The sequence below is a fragment of the Prionailurus bengalensis genome, chromosome B3 (assembly GCF_016509475.1).
Source record: "Prionailurus bengalensis isolate Pbe53 chromosome B3, Fcat_Pben_1.1_paternal_pri, whole genome shotgun sequence".
Lineage (NCBI taxonomy): Eukaryota > Metazoa > Chordata > Mammalia > Carnivora > Felidae > Prionailurus > Prionailurus bengalensis.
This window is the reverse complement of record NC_057355.1, coordinates 9,386,673-9,407,530: the sequence shown is the minus strand read 5'-3', so window position 1 is coordinate 9,407,530 and position 20,858 is coordinate 9,386,673. Positions and strand designations below refer to the sequence as shown.

Genomic DNA, 20,858 nt, shown 5'->3' with positions numbered 1-20,858 from the left:
AAATCCTGTCATTTACAACAACATAGATGAAAATAAGAGGATATTATGCTAAGTGAAATAAACCAGACATAGAGACAAATACTGCATGATCTTACTTATATGTGGAATCTATAAAAAGTACAACTCAAAGAAGCAGAGGGTAGAATGGTGGTTGCCAGGAACAAGAGGAGGGGAAATGAGTAGATGTTGGTCAAGGGGTACAAAATTTCAGTTATGCAAGATGAATGAGATTGGGAAGTCTAATGTCCAGCACAGTGATACTGTATTGTGCACTTGAAATTTGCTAAGAGGATAGATCTTAAATCTTCTACACATACAGATACACACACATACACATGCACACTAATAACTGCATGGGGTGATTTAGCTTCATTGTGGTGATCTTTTCATAGTATATTCATTTATCCAAACATCAACTTGTATACCTTAAATATATACAATTCTTGTGTGTCAAAGATATTTCTATAAAGTTGTTAAAAACAAAAATAGATAATGTGGTTATAATATCAAAGAAAGCAGAAATCAAGGCAAAAAGCATTAAGCAGGACATAGGAATAATATATACTAAAAATAAGAGTAATATAATAGTTATTACTTTTTCTGCACCCTGCAACATAGCTAAAAAATATGTAAGGCTAAAACTAATATACCTACCAGAAGAATATGGTGACTCCAGCAGATATCTCTTAAATGCAGTGATGAAATAGACACACAATAAGAGAATATAAGAGTACTTAAAGAATACAATTAACAAGGGTCACATAAATATATATGTGTGTGTATATATATATATATGTGTGTATATATATATGTGTGTGTATATATATATTATATATTATATATATTCTGACAGAGCAGAAGTTATGCATTTTTTCTTAAGTTTTTTTAACATTTATTCATTTTTGAGAGACAGAGACAGAGCACAAGCAGGGGTGGGGCAGAGAGAGAGGGAGACACACAGTCTGAAGCAGGCTCCAGGCTCCGAGCTGTCAGCACAGACTCTGACGCAGGGCTTGAACTCAAGAGTTGTGAGATCATGACCTGAGCTGAAGTTGGATGCCTCACTGACTAAGCCACCCAAGGTGTCCCTGCATTTTTTCAAATGTACTTAGATCACTCGTAGAAACTTAACCTGTATGCAAGCTCCTACTCTTACCACTGGTCTTGAACACTGTGTATGAAATTCTAGCCCACATGCTACCATTAGTGAGACAGTTAAAAGTATTGAAAATGAGGAGACAAATAATCATTTGCTGATGACACTATTATCTACTTGGAAAATCCAGAGTATCCATGTTTACTGGATAAGCTAGGAAGATTAATAAGAAGTTTGGTGACGTTTTTAGCCATAAGGTGAACACATGAATATTGTTTTCCCATTTACCAAAAATAACCAGTGAGAAGATAATATTGGAGAAAGAGATTTAAGCATAATAAAATAGTAAAAACTTAGATCTGCTGCAGGCATCCTTGCAATGGAGATGTATCTATTGTGGGACTGAATGAGCCTTATCCTGGGTTTGGGATTCTGTTGTAAAGCATTTCTTGGGGTTTTTCTCAACATTTGTGCCTGCAATGCTTCTTTTTCTTTGATTACAATGGCCCAGGCTTTTTTTTTCCCCTCTAAATTTGTTAATACATTTAATCCATTCACACTCAAATCTTGTTGGGCTAGAAACCATTCTGTCTTTTACAGATCACTTGGCATGGGGTGCCCTGGTGGCTCAGTCGGTTAAGCATCTGACTCTTTGTTTCAGGTCAGGTCATGATCTTGTGTTTCTGAGTTCAAGCCCCACATCAGGCTCCATGCTGACAGCACAGAGCCTGCTTGGGATTCCCTCTCTCTCTCCCTCTCTCTCTGCCCCTCTCCATCTCATGCTCTCTTGCTCTCTAAAAATAGATAAATTAAAAATAATAAAAATCACTTGGCTTGTCTCTGCTCTGAACTTTTCTGTGTTACTTTTAAAGTTTACGTATGTTGGGAAATCTTCCCTGTACCTAGTATTGGGAGGTAATATATTAAATTTATAATAAAATATAAATATTATAAGTTTATAATTTTTAAATATACAATAGAATATTTTACTATATAATTTAAAAATATATAATAATTTTATTATATACTTATAAAATACATTGCATACATTAATGTATTCTAAATAAATCATATAAATATATAATAAATTGTATGAATTTAATTTAAAAATTGGAGGAACAATGGTATGTGCACTTACTCCTGTGTGTATACACATACATCTTTTGTCTATCATATGGACCAGTATAAAATGTGATAGCATGAGTTCTGGTGAGGGGAGGGTCAAACAGGTGTCTTCATATACAGCAACTGTCTGTGTGAATGAAAAGCCATAAAAGAGCTTAATTCCTCTTACCTAGGTATTCCACTTCCAGAATTCTTAAAAGAATGATCATAGATTCACATCCATTGATACCGAGACAGCATTGTTTCTAATAGTAAAAGATTAGAAATAACTTACAAACTGAACTGTAAAGTACTGATGAATGGGTAACAGTATATGCATAACACCAAATATTATGTGGCCATTAAAACGTATTTTAGGAAAATGTTTGAAAGGATAATATTAGGTGAAAATGCAGATGCGAGTTATAAAATAGTGCGTATGGCATGATCAATAGTACACATACATCATCTTGTTTAGCAATCTGTTGGTTCACCCATCCATTCCATCCAATTTTTTTTTTTATGTTGAAAAATTTATCTTTAGAATTAGCTGCACTCAGTTTAGATGATCTCAATTTTGTTGGCAACATCTAAAGCATCATCATTAGGAGTCTTATCAGGGTGTTGACCTTGGCCACATCAGTGTCATACAGCTTTTTCACAGCCTATTTGATCTTATTGGCCTTGATATCCACAATGGACACATGTGTGCTGTTGACTTCTATCTTCTTCACTGCTGACTTGGTGGTTGGGGGGTTTGATGACGGCATAGTGGTCAGACTTGTTTCCTCTAATGTGCTTTTCTAAGGATATTTGGGCTGCCGTCAGAGCTGTAGTGTCTTAGGCTATTGGAAGGCAGGTGACCTGCTGATCTTTTTTCTCTGGCTGAGGCCTTTCAGCTTCACTTTCTTAGCTTTCAACGCCTTTTCTTTGGCTTTGGCTTTTGGAAGTGAAGGGGCTTCCTTCTTTGTTTTTAGTACCATCTTTGTAAAAAGCCTACCTGTCTAATTGAGAACAGGTATGATAAATACCATAAATAGATTTATTTTATGCTTAATTTTTTTTCACATTTTCATTGCTAAAAATACTTTAAAAATTCTTATAAAAAACCTAATTCATTTTTTTGGAAAGATAAATAATTATGAAGACAGAAATAATATTACCTTGATTTATTTATAAATTTGATTATACCAGCTACTGTGATGGTTGATTAAGCAACCTTTGGGAACCCTTTCATCCCAGATGGGAATACTTTCCCTGACTCTATTCAGAAATGTCACTGAGAGGCAGGTGAATTGGTCCGTTATTATTGTCCAACTTCCCCAAATCATTCCTTTTCCAACAGAGGAGGTGACCAGAGGAAGGACTCATGGATTTGGCAGAGTGTAAGCACAGAAACGGGGCCAAGGAATACCATCATAGGAATGGGAGAGGATCTATTAGGTGAAGATTGCTTCATTCCACTGGAGTTCAGAATGCTGCGACAGAGCCATGTAACCATTTTTTCCAAATTAGAAGGTGGCAGATGGAAAGTGTCACTCTGGCCCCTCTTGGCTCTTTCTGATCTTGACTCCATAGTTCACTTGAGATGGAGCCACTTCTTCATTCTGAGTAGGTTTTGCTTAATGGTACACATGAGGTGCTCAAGACTTGCATGTAGGCACAGAGCAGGTGGCTGGCTCCACAAGTCTCATTCGAGGTGCTGGAAAACCTTGACAACACAGAGACATAGTTGGACATCAGAATCAGCGTCTGGGCTGTTTCAGACAGTGGTAAAGTCCAGACTGTAAAGAATGGGGCTGGGAGTACCCCTCTCAGTTAAGTCACCCTTTTAGCCAGATTCTGAAGGTTGTTCAAGACCTATTCATTTAGGAATATTTTCTACATTTTATAAACATCTCCCCTGCTAAACACAAAGCTGTTCACATTAAACAATCATCCTAATTGGAAATGACAGGACCCTTCTGGCTGCCCAGTCAGGCCAAGTGAGGGGCATTACAGACAGAAACTGGGGTCTGCAGTAATCCTCTATCTGGAGAACAGACAGCCATGGGGGAAGATCTGTACAGAGTAACACATTCTCCTGTGAAGACTTTTGTCCTGACACCGGGTCTTGACTTTCCCATTTTTTATTTCTTCCTTTCACTCCTACCCACATCCTGTTGGAACAAGTCCTTTGGTTCCTAACCTGCTCTGGGGTTTACTTCCAAGTGCAAAGCAGAAGTACATCTGCACTTTCTCAGCAAACTCATCATTTGGGTCTCTTCATAATTAGATTTTTCAAAAGCCTCTTTCCTCATATATCAATTATTACACTCCCTTAATCATCTTCCTCAGTGTTCTCCATGATCCTACTCATTTGTCAAACTGTCTGGGTCTGCGCTGCGGCATTTTCAAAAAAAGAGTGATACATACTAATGGCGTGCAATGTCTACTTGGCCATAGTCTTGGGGTCTTTCTCCTACATTTCTCCTACATCCTCCTTCTGCTCCCCACGTGCCCCTGCCAGATTATAGCATTGCTTTCAGTGTCTGAAAAAAAATATTGTTCAATGTAATGTATTTGTGGATTTCTGCGATAGTGGTTTTAGAAGTAAAGCATTCTGGAAAACAAAGCTCTCCGTGTCTATGTCCCTGTATACTGGAAGATCCAACCTCCTGAAACATTAACCAGTTTTACAACTAATTAACCTATGATAACCTTTGTGATAACTCAAGAGACACGATGAATTATGGAACAAATTTCTGATCCCATGTTGGATAGTTAGTAGGAGGGGAGGATGTGCCATTACTTGGGCACAGAACAGGCAGCCCTTCATTCCAAAGGGAGTGCCAGAGCCCCCCCCGCCCCGCCCCAGTTCTGCTGTATGATTTAATCATGCTCCCAACCCCATCAAAATATGCACAAAAGGATTAAGTTACCAAGTTTTAGGCAACAGACATATATAAGGAAAGAAACACATTTCCATAATTTGTCAAATAAGTCTTTCTGGAGAACCTGATACAAATATACTGTCTTTGACATGTTCTCTTCTACTTGTAGACATTATTTTATGATGGGAATATATTTATTCTTTATTACAGTCACTAAGCATGAGTGATTTACTTCTTCAGTTGATCTGTGAGTGTTATTAAATGCCTTATTCACTGATGGATTCATTCTTTTATCACATATTTATTAAGAGTTTACTATAGGTGGGGTACTGTGTAGGCACTGGGGACGGGATGGTAAGTAAAATAGATATGGTCTCTGTCCTCATAGGTTTTATAAATTAAGAGGGAAAGATATGTTAATCATAACATCCCACAAATATTTATAAAATCCTCGTAATGATAACTGGTAGTTGAAAGGCACCTTGGTGAAGGGCTTTTGGCTGGGATATTTCAGATTTCTGATTGGTTGAATTTGCCTGTGGTCATCCTGGACCAAACGAGACACCCATGTACAAATATGCCCTTCTCTGTGACAGCTCTGAAGGTGAGGTTATGTTGCATTGCCTATTTTTCATACGGTTTACCTAGTTTTTATTTGTATTTACTACATATTTAACATTGTTTAGTTCATCAGGTTCATGGGATAATGAGTCCCAAATGTAATGCCCCCACCCAAATGATACCTAGGAAACATATATACGTGTGTGTGTGTGTGTGTGTGTGTGTGTGTGTGTGTAGCATTACATAGACAGATTGTTGAAAGTCTGAAAATCATCTGGCTTGCTGGGATTCCATGTCCTTGGGATTAAAGTGGAGTATCTTTTTGCTCTCAGTATTCACCAGTAAATGTCTGCATGGCAGACTTAATGAAGACTTGGGACCAAAGATATTTGTGATGGTATTGAAACCAAAGGGCAGCATAGTAAAAAAAAAAAAAAAAAAAAAAAGATATTGGACATCCCAGATTTTAAAAGTCCCTCAAGAGTTTCCTTCCTTAGGGAACCTTTGCTGCAGTTCAGGCTCCTTCATTTCCCCATGTTGCCTAGTCTATCCCAGCTGTGCCCTGGGGGTGTCTTTTAACAACTATTTCCTTTTGTTGATGATATTAGGACTTGCTGAAGGGAACATAAAAGGATCCCATTATCAAATAAATTTGGGGAGCTCTGGTTCAGCCACAATAGGATTTTTAAAACAGATTTGTCAGTCTTTAGTATGCTAATACATGTTGTAAATTTCTAGGAAAGTGATTTATAAAAAAATCTTTAAAAAGATTCATTTTAAGCATTTCTTACAAATTGTATCATTTATGATGATTTTGACCAGGCCACAGAACAAACCCTGACTTATGATGATCTGAGCAATGAGAAATTTTATTGCTTCGTGTGACTGGGAAGGTCAGCTGTGGGATAGTTGATCCTGTGAGTCAGTGACAGCATTAAGAGGTTAGGTTTTCCCTTCTTTGCCTCTGCCATATTCAGTATTGACTTTATACTCAGATTGGTAACAGAATGACTGAAGCAGGTACAGGCCTCAAATTGAGAATGGCTATATCCTTAAGAAGAGGAGTGACCATTGCTTCCCAGGGCTTTTTCTTAGGAGATAAGAGACTTGTTCTAGAATCCCTCAGTAGAATATTTCTCACATGTCTTTGGCTAGAATTGGGTCTTAGCCTTATTGCTAAACTAATCCATAGCAAGGATGGATGAGCCCTTCCTTAAGCACCTGGCTACACATGGGATAAGTAGATACCTGCACAAAATAGAGTTTCCATTTGGAAGGAGATAAATGCTGGGCAGGCCGCTAATAATGTCCATTAAAGAAACATTTACAGAATTGTTTCCTTCCCAAAATTGATATGTTGAAGCCCTAACTCTAATGCAACTGACTGTTTTGGGGGATAGAGTCTTCAGGAAGTAATTAAGGTTAAGTGAGGTCATAAGGATAGGGCTCCAATCTGATAAGACTGGTAGCCTTATAAGAAGAATAAGAGAGAGAAAGAGGGAGAGTGTACACCCAAGAAAAGCCAGATGAAGGCGGTGTGCAAAGGCAGCCATCTGCAAGCCAGGAAGAGAGATCTCACCAGAAACCAACCCTGCTGGACCTTGATCTCAGACTTCTAGTCTCCTGACCTATTAGAAAATTAATTTATGCTGTTTAAGCGATCCGGTCTGTAGTATTTTGTCATGGCAGCTCAAGCTGAAATTAATAGGAAATTAATAGAATGCAGGTTTTTTTTTTATAATTTTTTTAAATGTTTATTCATTTTTGAGAGACAGAACATGAGCGAGGAAGGGGCAGAGAGAGAGGGAGACACAGAATCTGAAGCAGGCTCCAGGCTCTGAGCTGTCAGCACAGAGCCTGATGTGGGGCTTGAACTCAAGAACTGTGAAATCATGGGGCGCCTGGGTGGCTCGGTCGGTTAAGTGTCCGACTTCGGCTCAGGTCATGATCTCACGGTCCGTGGGTTCGAGCCCCGCGTCGGGCTCTGTGCTGACAGCTCAGAGCCTGGAGCCTGTTACAGATTCTGTGTCTCCCTCTCTCTGTGACCCTCCCCCGTTCATGCTCTCTCTCTGTCTCAAAAATAAATAAATGTTAAAAAAAATTAAAAAAAAAAAAGAACTGTGAAACCATGATCTGAGCCTAAGTTGGACACTCAACCGACTGAGCCACCCAGGCGCCCCTATAATGCAGTTTTTAGAAAAATTACAAATGCTCCTTTTTCTATACCAATTCCATTCCCTGGAGATTGCTGCTAAATACAATTTGTGGCATAAGTTCCTATTCTTTTTAATGCTTGCCAAATGTCCCTATATGTTCATATGTACATATGTGCATATATCATTCATTGCACATGCATGCTTTCTTGTTTACTTTTTATTTAAATTAAAAAAAATGTTTATTTTTGAGAGAGAGAGAGAGAGAGAGAAAGAGAGAGAGAGAGAGAGAGAGAGGGAGAGAGAGGCAGAGTGTGAATGGGAGAGGGACAGAGAGAAAGGGAGATACAGAATCTGAAGCAGCCTCCAGGCTCCAAGCTGTCAGCACAGAGCCTGATGCGGGGCTCAAACCCATGAACCATGAAATCATGACCTGAGCCGAAGTCAGATGCTTAACCCACTGAGCCACCCAGACACCCGCACTTTTTACTTTTTAACATTAACATGTTACTTACTGTTATTCAGGTTGTTTATTATCACTCAGCAAAAACACATAGGCCTATCCATTCCTTGTAAGAGTTGCATAGGTATATCTTGCAGATGTATCATAATTTGTTCAACTATCTCAGTATGGAAGGATGTTGTGCGAAGTGGCTTGCACGCTTATTTGAACACAGGATATTTGCTGGGATTTGTATTCAGCACGATAGCCTTTTGGACCTGCTGATTGTAACATTATAGGTTCTCTCTAGTTCTGTCTGTTGTCCTAAAAGAAGATTGCACTTCTTGAGACTCTCATGACATTTGACCACAGCAGAATGTAGTTGGCTGATGGTACCCAAAGGACATGATGGCAGAGGGCACTAATGAATAACCATGTGCTGGACGGTCATCATCTGATTCCTGCTTTATCAAAAGTGCTAACTTCCCATTCTTTAGGGACCCAAGCACTTTGTTCTTTCATGCATGACATTGTACTGTTATGGAAATTGTGACATTCCTCAGCAGCTGACTTATTCCATCTTAGATGAACTTTTCTCTAAGCTACATGGCTCCAATAGAGTAAATCTGACTAATGAATTTATAGGCAGGCTTCTGGCAACATAAAAGATTCTGGCCTCCCTAGAAAAGGCTTAAACATTTTCCTGTTGTTTACGAGGAAAATTAGTTCTCATGATTTATGTTTTTTTGAACCTAATTTTATTTAGCAAAAAACTCTCTGCAAATGTAGGAAACCCACCCTAGAAAGGCATTTAATCTTTAAACCCATTTAGTCCTATCAGTTGGGGTTGTTAAAATAAACATGGATGATTCTTATATGCCTGGGGGTTGACACAACTGCCTGGTTTGCAAAAGCCAAGATAATGGTTGTGTTTATCGTAGACAAGGATGACCTTCCCTTGGGGCTTGGATTGATTTCCAACGGAAAGATTAGATTATTCTGTAAATCTAGGTCCCAGATGAATGCTGTTCATTGTTTTACACTATTTCCATTTGTTGACCCAGTTGTTTGAAGGACAGATGCAGTACTTTGGAAGGTCTGTCTCACAATTTAATTTTTCATTTCTTCATTTTTAAGGCCTCATTTGGCTTGGATTTATTTTAGGTCACAGCACAGAGAAGTAGAGGAAAAGCAAAAGAGCTGGAGTTCTTAACTTGATGGATCAGAGACTTAAATTTTTTTAAAATGAAACTTCTCTCTTAATTTCAAAAAATTATAAGAAAAAATATCTTTACCAAGTCCACTCAATCCTTTGTGCCTTATATAAGTCATCTGTGGTGTCTTTCTAGACAAGGGTGACTTACCAATTACTCAAACTGCAGACCCTGGAGGGGGAGATACCCCCTATGGTTCATTGTTTAAAGGTGGTAATTTTATAGCATTTCTTACTTCCATCATATTCTTCTGCTAGAATAATAGCCACTGGGATTTTCATTAATTTTCATCATGGTTTTGCTGCAAAGAATCAGGAATTCATTAAATTGGAAAAAAGTGTAGCCTTCTTATTCAAACTCCCATCCACTTATAATTCACTTTCATGTATTTTAAGTGCACGGCATATAATAATGGTGTAAAAAATATAATTACATAGCTGCTAATATACTGATAATCAAAAGCATATTAGGTATGTTTTGCATTATTTAGCCTGTGTGAATACTTATATGTGGTAAAATGCATATCTATTATTAACATCACACTCTACTTGGCTAACACAATTTTGATAATACATAGGAATAATCCAGTCTACAGGTGTCCTAGAACTACTGTAGATTTGTCAATGGGTCAACCAAGACCTAGCAAAGATATGGAGAATTCTGTGTAGGATATTATATTTTCCAAATATTTTCCTCTCTTCTCCATAGAGAAGGGTCACCACAAAATGTCACCCTTAAGTAGAGGGTGCTCTCATAGTCAGGAAGGCTATCTTGGGCAGGGTGTTGATTAAAGACATCATGTGCCTATCATCATTCTGGTCTTCTAATCTGGATATAACTAACAAGCACACATAGTTTCCTACTGCCCACATTTGAGTTGCTTGACCACAGAATAGGAGCTGCCTTAAATAGAAAATGACTTTTAGAAATCTTTCAGTCCACAAAGATGATGCTGTCACATAACATTGTGACTCAGTGGGTTGGCAGACCCTTTTTTTTCACAGTATGCAGAAAATGTATTGTGTCCATCTTCACTGGGAAAGCTTTGTCCAGGGATCAGGTGATGGCAGCTAGTCTTCATCTCCAAATCCATGATGTACATCAGCTACCACCAAAGAAACATCATGGCTGGAGGGAGGGGTAGAAAAGCAATGGAGAGGAGCAGTGTTACAGATTGTTAGAGAATATCAAAATTCTTATATGCAAATGTGGAATGTGTCCAACTCTCAGGCCACCTTAGGAATTTGTGGCATCCTTTTTTTGGTGAAATGCATTTATGTGGAGCTTTAGAACTTTGAATCTGTCTTATCAGCTACTTTAGTATGTTGCATGGGTCCAAGAGAGTTGGAAGCTCCTTCTCGTCTAAGGATGTTTGTAACGCAAGAACAGATAGTCCTGGACACATGTAGGGGGAGGTGCCTGAAGACAAAGAAGGCCAATTTGAGACCATCAATTTAACTCCATTACAAAAGTTCGACAGACTAAACTCTGTGTTGGACATGGGGGTAGGGGCACTTTCATGTGGCCCTGTTTCCTCACCTCTTCCTTTTCTCTGCTTTTCTTTCTCAATCAGTTTCTTAGAAGAAAGACATTGTGCTGTAGAACCAGCACTATACTTGGAATCAGAAGACCTGGGTTTAAGTATCTGCTCTGAGAAGGTTTTGTTAATCTCCCCAATTGTAGTTTCTTCATAATAAGATGGGACAACCTCAGATCTGTTGTAAAAAATTTGAAACAAGTAAGTAAGGACTTGGCATGGAGCCTGCCACATTGTGAACACTCAGTGGATTCCAATGACTGACAATCCACTTTCAGAAGAACCTTTTATGTTGGGGGTAACATTTTATCATCCTTAAAATAGCAAAAGTTCAATGTCCTTATTCCCTACCATCTGGAAGCTGTGGGAAGCTTTCATTGGATAGCATCCATGGAGACCTACCACATGCAAAGCCTGGGTGCTAGGTGTTGTGAGAGTTACCAGGGTTCATCCTTTCCCTGGAGAGGATAAAGATTACATAAGGGGTCTGAGGGCAAGGGCATAAATTACTATTTAATAATCACCTCAAAAGGCTCTGAGAGGCTGAGGGAAATACAAAAAGTGGGAAGTTCATCCATGGCTATGAGAATCAAAATATTTCATGATGTAGATCTGTGTTTGCCAATCTAGGCACAACACATTCTCAAGAGTCTGAGAGCTGCACACAATGAAAAAAAATGTTTTTCTTGTACTTGAAAGTCACAGTGTACCATCTTACCTGAGATATATACAAAACTTGTCTTTTAAGTGATAATTTAGGGTTGAAAATATTTTCAAAAGAGTTTCTTAAGATATTGATTCCAGGGGCGCCTGGGTGGCGCAGTCGGTTAAGCGTCCGACTTCAGACAGGTCACGATCTCGCGGTCCGTGAGTTCGAGCCCCGCCTCGGGCTCTGGGCTGATGGCTCAGAGCCTGGAGCCTGTTTCCGATTCTGTGTCTCCCTCTCTCTCTCTGCTCCACCCCCGTTCATGCTCTGTTTCTCTCTGTCCCAAAAATAAATAAACGTTGAAAAAAAAAATTAAAAAAAAAAAAGATATTGATTCCAGAACTAGCAATCTGAATATTGTTTTCCTTTGTGAGGTTTTTGTATATTATTCAAGAATAAGAAACTGTTGTTTCAGATGAGAGTGGGGGGTTGGGTAGAATTTTGACCCACAGCCTTTCTGGGTTTCTGATTGAGAGATTGCCCCCTACATTGAAAGACCCCTTCAGCCCCATCTGCTGTCCCATTACAGCTATTTCTGGGCTGTGGCTTCCTTCCCTTTGCTTCATTTGTCAGTAGACTTTCTATTTGTCTCCCAAAATTTGTTAGAATCTTTGGTTGGCTTATGACTTCCCCCTCCCATTACCTCCACTGTTATGAAATTATTTGTTTTGCATTTCCACAATGAAATTAATGGGGTTTTGGGAGGAAGGGAAGTGAACTCATTAAGAGTTTTACTTTGAACGAGAAGCTCATATCTCTTGTGCCACCTTTCCATCCATCCATCCATCTGTCTGTCCATCCACCCATACATCCCATAGGCAAAGACTTGTTTATGGTACAGTGGTTATGAATAATTCAGGAATTCCAAATGGAATAGAAACAGAACTGTAAACAGAGGAAAAAAATTCCTTCACCTTGCAATCTAGGCAAAGCCATCAAATTCTTCATTGTACTTCTGGATGAAGATTGAAGGATGAGGCTTACAGTGGGTGAGGGGTCTGGGAAAATATCCAAGCTTTCTATAGAGAGTCTGAAACAAAGCAGGTGGACTCCACCAGTAGCTCTGGCTGTACCAGCTCTGGCTTTACTACAAGCTTGTTGACTTACCTTGAAGAATCATGATGCCACACCCCCTTCTCAGCAGAGCTGAGCAGCCTGCCCATCGTCATTCCCCCTTACCCAGTCAGTGCCTTCCTTGCCCCCTTGCCCTCCTCCCATATTCCAACTCACTCCTGATAGTCTTAAAAAAAAAAGTTCTTCTTTGTGACCCTTATTTTATGTGGTTTCTAGAGGTAATGTGGGGTTAAGGTTAAGGTACATTTAAGTTTAGCAGAAGAATTTTGCCACCTATTCACTTATTAATTTATTCAGACACCAAGCCTGTATTTAAAAATTACTATGGGGGCCCCTGGGTGTCTCAGTCACTTAAGTGTCTGACTCTTGATTTTGGCTCATGTCATGATCTCACAGTTCGTGAGTTTAAACCCTATTTTGGGCTCTGCACTGAAAGCATGGAGCCTGCTTGGGATTCTCTCCCTCTCTCCTCCTCCCCCACTCTCTCAAAAATAAATAAATAAACATTAAAAAACATATTTAAAAAACTACTATGGAGCAGGTGCTCAGACTTCAAAGATCATAATACAGTTTCTGTCTTCAGAGAACTTCTAGCCAAATATGGAATTAAATATACAAGTAGATCATGTCTGTGTTACTGTAAAAATGCTGTGGTAAGAGAAAGTAGAAACTGTGATGGAAACTCAGAGGAAGAACTTTCCAGAAGTTGGAACTGAGGTAACAGGGGCTGGAACTTGAGCTGGATTGTTGGGAGGTAGGGAGGAGTTTGCTAGATGGGAAAAGGCAAAGGGAGGGAAAGCTTTTTAGAGAATGAGAATCCTCCCATTGCTTGTCTAAACCTGTGGCAAAATGCCAGACCATGATGTGTGGAGGGGAATTTCAAGTAGCACTATGTGTCTTGAGTTCTCTGGAAGATTATAAGTAATGCCAGATTTGTTGACAATAAAGCCAGTCCTTCAAAGAAGTGGGGTTGGGGCACTTAGGTGGCTTAGTTGGTTACATGTCTGACTCTCAGGTCATGATCTCATGGTTTGTGGGATCAAGCCCCATATCGGGCTTGCGCTAACAGCACGAAGCCTGCTTGGGATTCTCTCTTTCCCCCTTTAACCGACTCTCCCCCTCTCCCTCTCTCTCTCTTTATTTCTCTTTCTCTCTCAAAAGAAATAAATAAACATTTAAAGAAGTGGGATTGCCCCTATCATCTGAATTTTAGTGAAGCCCCTGATTTCTAGAAGAGATTCAATACTCCAAGGATGTTGGGAATCCCAGGCACTAATCCTGTCAGTCGAGAAATGAGTGCCAAGTCATGGTAAGGCTTTGAGACAGACAAAAATGAATAATGGCTTCTGTTGTCTGGAACCTCAGACTCTAGTTTGGAAAGAGTCTCTGAAAACTCATGGATCTCTTTTCAGGTGATAGTCTGTAATTTTAGTTCAGAGAGAGGGATGTTTATGGAGTCTTTGCCTTGAGGTCCAGCAATCATGGCACCACTAGGAGACATCACTGAGGATCTTGAGAATTTTGCAGGAAAGAATCATGTCCCAGGAGCACTCCTCTCCACCAAGTCTACTGAACACCCGCTATTTGGGTCTGTGGTTTACAAGTGTGATCTGGAGACCACCAGCATCAGTGGCACCTGAGAAATTGTTACAAGTGCAATTTCTGAGGCTGCCAACCGGGACCTCCTAAGGCAGAAATTCTGGGGGCAGGCCCACCACCCTGTTTTCACAAGCCCTTCAAGCGGGTTCTGATGCTCACTCCAGCTGGAGAATCACTGGCTGGGTGACTGGTGAACTTTTCTGGTGCTATTCCCATGTCCTGTCAAGAGAGGGAGCACTTTGCAGGCCATTGCCCTCTTACCCTTTCTTTCCTAAAAGACCTAAGTTGGTTTTTTTGAAGAGAGGACTCATCAGATCCAATGACAACTTTATTTGTAGTAAAATGCACACCGCATATAATTTACCATTTTAACCATTTTACAGTGTATGATTGAGTGGCCTTAATTATATTCCTGATGTTGTGCAACCATTACCACTATCAATTTTTAGAACTTTTTTGGTACCCCAAATAAAACTCTGTAACCATTAAGGAATAGCTCTCATTCTCCTCCCCACCGGCCCCAGATTGCCTTGAGTCTGGTTATGAATTTGCCCATAATAGTTAGCTCATATAAGTGGAAAGAATCATACAATATTTGCCTTTTTTGTGAATGACCACCTTTCAAAGTGCTGGTTGTATTGGTGCTGGGGGTGCTAAGTCTTGGCACCAAGCTTGGGGGTCCCTCTGTTATCCCTCAACCAAACAGGCCAGAATGGTCAGGCTTGTCTTTGCTCTGGCCTGTAGCCGGAGCAAAAATCAGACACATTTTTTTTAAGCCTATTTGTTTATTTTGAGAGAGAAAGAATGCAAGTGGGTTAGGGGGAGACAGAGAGAAAAGGCTCTCTCTGTGAGATCATGACCTGAGCTGAAGTCTGACACTTAACCAACTGAGCCATCCAAAACCAGATCTGCAAAATCAGATACGTTTTTATTTATTCATGAGGTCAGGAAATATCTATTGGGTACCTGCTCTGTGCTATGCAATGAGATAGGGATCCGGTCTTTCCGTTTTGCGTCCAGATATTTCTAGATGGGTTGAATCACAGGAATTTGACTAAATGTGTGATATAGCAACTGATCTACTACAGCAATATAACAAAACATTCTGTAACATTTTTATTTTGCATATATGTGTATGATTATATACTGTACTCATACATTTACATATATATATATGTGTATATATATACACACACACACATTACAGAATAGGCTTAGAGTCACATATCCGTGTATATTTTACTTTATGAATAATTTAAGAAAGCCCAAAGGTAATATTTGCTTTAAGTACTAACTTGAGAGTTACACCCCTCTGTAGAGAAAGAGTCCCCTGTATGTGAGAGTTTATTGGAATCCCCACCCTTCTTCTTCCCCTCCTCAGACATTACTCTTCCTCGTCCTGGCCTTGGGGAGTCTCAAAAGCTTGTGTCCAAGTCCTTGATCCTGCTGCCCCTACCCCTGAATTTAGAAGTCCTTCCAAACCATTTCTGCTTTGCGGAGTTGCTCTTCTGACAGACCAGGTGGGGTGGGGTTGTCCCAGTCTTGGCTGCAGAGCTGAGCTCCTGGTTCCCTGGCTCAGGCAGTAGCCACCCCTCCATCACACTTCCTGCTGAGTATTACCACACCAGTCTGAGGTCTGTGTTTCAATTTCTCCTATAAAAATTTCCCATGATGAATGATGGCTCCCACAAACTGTCTTTGGCAGCATCTGGACAGAGCTGGGAGGTGGGGGTTGTTTTTTCTTCCTCTCCCCCACCCCCACCCTCCAGAGAAAGAGGGACAGTTTCCATGCTGGGCACAGGATCAGTTCAACCTTTACACTATGTGTTCAGGGTTTTTCTTTTCTTTCATGTTGCTAGAGCCATCTTGGTTTCCATTTTTATTTTCTCCTCTCTCCCTTGAAAATGGTGATCAGGGGCACCTCAGTCAGTTAAACATCTGACTTCGGCTCAGGTCATGATCTCACAGTTCATGGGTTCTGGGTTCGAGCGTCACCTCTGGCTCCATGCTCACAGTGTGGAGCCTGCTTGGGATTCTCTCTTTCCCTCTCTCTCTGCCCTTCCCCTGCTCTCTCTCTCTCTCTCTCAAAATAAATAAACATTAAAAAAAAAAGAAAATGCTGATTAGCAAGATCCATTTTCCATCCATTTTCCTTGGTAACTCAGCTTCTCACGTGTGCACATGTGTGTGTGTGTGTGTGTGTGTGTGTGTACTTTTATCCATCCTGCTACTCGCTTTCAAGCCAGGCAGGAGGCCGGGACTGAACCAGATGGCGTTCTGGGTGCCTGTGCTCTGCAGGCAACATGTTCTATCCCTTGTAAAAGTCCTCTTGCTTCATCCGCCTGTTATTTAGCTAATTCCTACCCACCCCCCCACAACCACCACCACTTTCTGTTTCTGCTGTTACACCCCCACATCCCCCAGCCAGCTCTAGAGAGGCTTTAGGGGCAAATTCTTAGGACCACTTCCTTCTTCCTTTCTGACCATTTTCTTCCTTCTTTCTGAAAGCTCTATGGGCCCAGTGTTGGGGTTAAGGGCCCAGGGGCATTAAGTGCTCAGATGTTGGGTCAGACCAACTCAAGGCCAAATCCCAGCCCTGTTGCCTTCTAATGCTACTTCAGACAGGTTAATGTACCTTGATTAGTCCCTTCATCTTTAAAATGGGGATTGTGGGGCGCCTGGGTGGCGCAGTCGGTTAAGCGTCCGACTTCAGCCAGGTCACGATCTCGCGGTCCGTGAGTTCGAGCCCCGCGTCGGGCTCTGGGCTGATGGCTCGGAGCCTGGAGCCTGTTTCCGATTCTGTGTCTCCCTCTCTCTCTGCCCCTTGCCCGTTCATGCTCTGTCTCTCTCTGTTCCAAAAATAAATAAACGTTGAAAAAAAAATTTAAAAAAAAATGGGGATTGTTGTGAGAAATAACTGAGCTACGGTTACGTCTCATAGGAAGCTGTCAAGAAATCCTGTTAGCTCTAAATTCAAAACATATCCGTGTTCCTCTTGAGATCACTCTGGCTGTGCCCTGAAGAAGGAGGCCTGGAGTGTACATGCTTGCACTGGTTTTAGGTCCATAATAGTAGTTAGGTGGCAGGTGAAATTTAGAGAATTTCTATTTATTTAAATGTTAAAAACTTTCTTTTCAACCATGTTTTCTATTTTTTTTTTTTCAGTGTAAAAGCCTGGGTCTCTTCTGTAATTTTATTACTGAGAATTGTATTCTTTTGGCTGCCATGATACGTGCGGTTGCTTTTTTAAAATTTTCATTTCTGAACTACTCATTGTTAGTGTATTATACAAAATACAATTGACTTTTGTATAGTGATCTTTTCTTGTGGTCACATTGCAGAACTTGCTCTGATAGTTTTTTGGTGGATTCTTTCAGACTTTATCTATACAAAACCGAGCCATCTGTAAATGGAGAAGTTTTAGTTCCTCTTTTCTAGTCTGTATGCCATTCATTCATTCATTCATTCATTCCTAAATGCTGCATCTAGGACTTCCTGTACAGTGTTAGACAGAGGTGGTGGGTGACGATGGGCATCATTATCTTGTTTCTGATCACAGGGGAAAAGTATTCATTCTTTTTTTTTGTCTGTGTATCATGTTAGCTGTGAGTTTCAAGTAGATCCCTTTATCAGGTAGAGAAAGTTCTCTCGTATCCCTAATGTGGTGAATGTTTTTATCATGAAAGTGTGATGGATTTTATCAAATGCTTTTTCCCTGTCTGTTGAGACAGTAATGTGGATTTTATCCTTTATTCTGTTCCTATGGTGGATTATTACATTGGTTGACTTTCAGATGTTAAACCAATCCTGCATTCTTGGGATAAATCCCACTCTGGCCATGGTATATAATCCTTTTTGTTTGTTTCTGCGTTTGGTTTGCTCCTTGTAGAGCAAGCTCCTTGTAGCTTTCTACTGGTTTCTATTCTGGTCTGTCTCCGGTTTCTACTCTTGCTTCCCTAGAGTCCTTTTTCATTTTCATTTAAAAAAGTAGAGTAGCCAGAGAAACCTTAAAATATGTTAGATCATTTGCTCAAAATCCTGTAGGGAATGCTTCGCTTGGAGGGAAGTGAAAGCGTTTACAGTGCTTTCCAGGCCCTGTGTGAACGGTCCCTGTTTCTCCCGTCAGCTCCAGCTCTCCTCTCTCACCCTCTTTGGCTCCAGCAGCCCTGTCCAACTTGCTTGTCCTTGAACAAATCAGCCTGTTGTCATTCAGGGTGTCTGCACGTGCTGCCTTCTGTTATTTATATGGCAACTTCCTTTCTTTTCACGTCTCAGATATTGCCTCCTCCATGAGGCCTACTCCAGACAGTCTCTTAAATCTTAACCCATCCCAGCACTTCTGATCTCTTTACTCTGTTTTTACTTTTTTCTGTTTTTCCCTTAGCATTTATCATATTTTAGAATACAAATTTAATGTATTACTCAAAAATATTGTATACTAGCTATTTTTTTGTCATGCTACCTCAACCCTTTTGAACACAAAAATCTTTGGTTTATCAGTTTATCCCAGCACAGAGTTGATGCTCAATAAATATCTCTGGATGAATGAATAGTGTATATGAAGCTCCTAGAGCAGAGCCCAATTTTTGGAAAAGGCTCAACAAATATTTGATGGTGCTCTGTATTCAAATACTATTAAATGGTGGGGGGAAGAATAATGCAAAATGAAGGTTTCTTGTTTTCTGGAGTTTGCAGACTGCAGGGAGGAGACAGAGATTAATAAAATAATCACATCACTGAGTGAATAACTAAAAATCAAATTGTGCAATGAGAAAATGGGGGGAAAGGACAAACACACCCATAAAGGACATGGACCTAGATTAGCCATCAAGGAAGTCTTCCCTGAGGAGGTGAAAACTAAACTAGGATTGGAAGGATGAGGTAGTAACTACATGTGAAGGAGGAGGGAAGGCCCAGAGCATTTCAGGCTGTGGCGTTAGCAAGGACAAAGGACAAGTGATGGGAACATGTTCCAAGGATTGGCAGAGGGAATATTGGCCTTATGGACCATAAGAGAGGGTGATGTGAGACAAGGCTGGTTGGAGGGGTGGTGGCAGGCAGATTTGGTAGAGCTTCCTGGACCATGTTTCACATTTAGGTTGTTATCCAAGAGCAAGACTGGGTGTGGGGTGGCAATGTGAGGGTGCCCTAACCAGGTGTTCTTGAGAAGATCACTCTAGTTGTAGCTTGAAAGGTTATGGAGAGATTTGTTCTGGAGTTATGGCAGTAGTTAAGGGAGAGATATTTGGGTGATTTTCATGATTTCTACTTCTTTATGCTTAACTGTATTTTCTAATATATCTAAAATGATCATGCAGCTCATTTGCATTTATTATGCAAGAAATTAAACTGTAAATTTCAACCAAGAGCTAATAACTCTAGAAACTCCAGAAATTTCATTTCTCAGTGATGTCCCAGACCCCCATATGCTTGGACTAGGGTGGAAACATCAGAGATCGAAAAGAATGGACAACTTAAGAGCACTCTAGACCTTGAAATGGGGGTGTTTGAGTGTGTGCCCGGTAAAGGCAAGCTGGGGAGGAGGCTGCATGCTCGGTTTCTGAGAAGGTAGTGTTCCATTCTCTGGAAAGGAGAGGACGAGAGAGGGTCTCGTCCTGGTGAGGAGATTATTAGGATCGTGGTATCTGAATGCTAAAGATTACAAGAAGCTCTGTGTGGTATGTAGAACTGAAGATACCCTCCACCCCGTGATCCCCATCTCCTGGTATTTATACTTTTGTGTATTCCACTCCCCTTGAGTGTGGGGAAGAGTTGGGACTTGCTTCTAACTAATAGAATATGACAAAAATATAGCATGTTTGTCCTGTGATTATGTTGTGTTTTATCAGATTCTATCTTATTTACATATTCACGTGGAAACTCTCCCTTTTCGTGAAGAAAGTAGTCACGTTGGGGAAACCCACTTTGCAAGGAATAGCGGGTGGCCGCTAGGAAGCTGAGACTGGTCTTTTAGCCAACAGACAGCAAGATGCCAGGGTCCTCAGCAAAATGATGTTGCCAACAGCCTGTTTGAGAGGGGAAGCAGACTCTTCCCCAGTGGAGCCTTTAGATGGAGACTCAGCCCTGGCTGATGCCTAGCTGACACCTTACAGTCTTGTAAAACCATAACAGAGAATTTAGCTAAGCCGTGGGTTCCTGCCCCATGGAAATGGTAAGATGAGTGCTGTTTGAAGCTGCTCAGTTTGTGGTAACTTATTACACAAAAATATAGATAAAAAATCTAGGTGGCAATTTCTATATCTAGGCCATCTGAGTTACAGAATATTTTTTTAAAATTTTTATTTGTTTTGAGACAGATCACGAGCCAGGGGAGGGGCAGATAGAGAGAATCCCAAGCAGGGTCTGCACTGCCAGTGTGGCGCGGATGCGGGACTTGAACTCAGGAACTGCCAAGATCATGACCTGAGCCAAAACCAAAAGTCGGATGCTTAACCGACCAAGCCACCCAGGTGCCCCTGAGTTATAGACTGTTTTACTT

At 40.5% G+C, this 20,858-nt stretch overlaps 1 protein-coding gene and 1 long non-coding RNA gene across 2 annotated transcripts in view; one reads left to right on the top strand and one right to left on the bottom strand.

The window, feature by feature from the left end:
- AGBL1 (AGBL carboxypeptidase 1) overlaps window positions 1–20,858 on the top strand; it is a 765,585-nt gene that overhangs the window by 104,084 nt on the left and 640,643 nt on the right. The window lies entirely within an intron of this gene.
- LOC122468254 lies at window positions 3,355–9,742 on the bottom strand. The gene is made up of 2 exons (XR_006293173.1): window positions 9,594–9,742; window positions 3,355–3,911 (listed from the first exon to the last, which is right to left on the bottom strand). It is a non-coding gene; the product is annotated as an uncharacterized LOC122468254 (long non-coding RNA).